Here is a 691-nt window from a genome sequence, read left to right on the forward strand (position 1 = left end):
TCTTGCACGCATGTGTGCGTATGCACGTACAGATTGTGTGCTCTTCGCGGTGCGTTCCAGGTTTGCGTAGTCTCTCGTTACTGAGGTGATTTCACTGCCGCAACGCTTCGCTAAGCTCTCAAGATTGTTGGTCTGCCAACGAACGATCTCCAATGAATTGACCTCATTTAGAACACTACGTAATGGGGGCCCCTTTATGAGGAGCAAGAGTTTTGTGATCTATTCAGCGTGTCGGATGCGAACTCATGTGTGCCGTTAAGTCGGTGTTGCGCATAGCGACGAGATAGTGGGATAAATCTCAAACTCGTTGGTCTCGTGGCCTAATGGATAAGGCGTTGGTCTTCGGAACCAAAGATTGTGGGTTCGAGTCCCACCGAGATCGTCTTCAAGCCGAAAAGTGTTCATACACGGATGCCACTGGCCGTATAGATGTCGATGTTGATTGTACACCCTTGTGACTCGTCGGAATACATGCCGAAGCTAACGGTACAAGAAGATTGTTGGTCTGCCAACAAGCGATCTCCAATGAATTGACCCCTTTAAGAACACTATGTAATGGAGGCCCCTCTATGAGGAGCAAGAGTTTTGTGATCTATAATGGAGGCCCCTATATGAGAAGCAAGACTTTTGCGATCTATTCAGCGTGTCGGATGGGACACCATGTGTGCCATGAAGTCAATGGGGGGCAGAG

At 48.8% G+C, this 691-nt stretch overlaps 1 non-coding gene across 1 annotated transcript; it reads left to right on the forward strand.

The window, feature by feature from the left end:
* The first annotated feature begins 309 nt into the window (after positions 1-309).
* On the forward strand, positions 310-382 carry Pmar_PMAR009696. The gene has a single exon. It is a non-coding gene; the product is annotated as a tRNA-Arg (tRNA).
* Positions 383-691: the final 309 nt, after the last annotated feature.

The sequence above is a fragment of the Perkinsus marinus genome (assembly GCF_000006405.1).
Source record: "Perkinsus marinus ATCC 50983 genomic scaffold scf_1104296965906, whole genome shotgun sequence".
Lineage (NCBI taxonomy): Eukaryota > Perkinsozoa > Perkinsida > Perkinsidae > Perkinsus > Perkinsus marinus.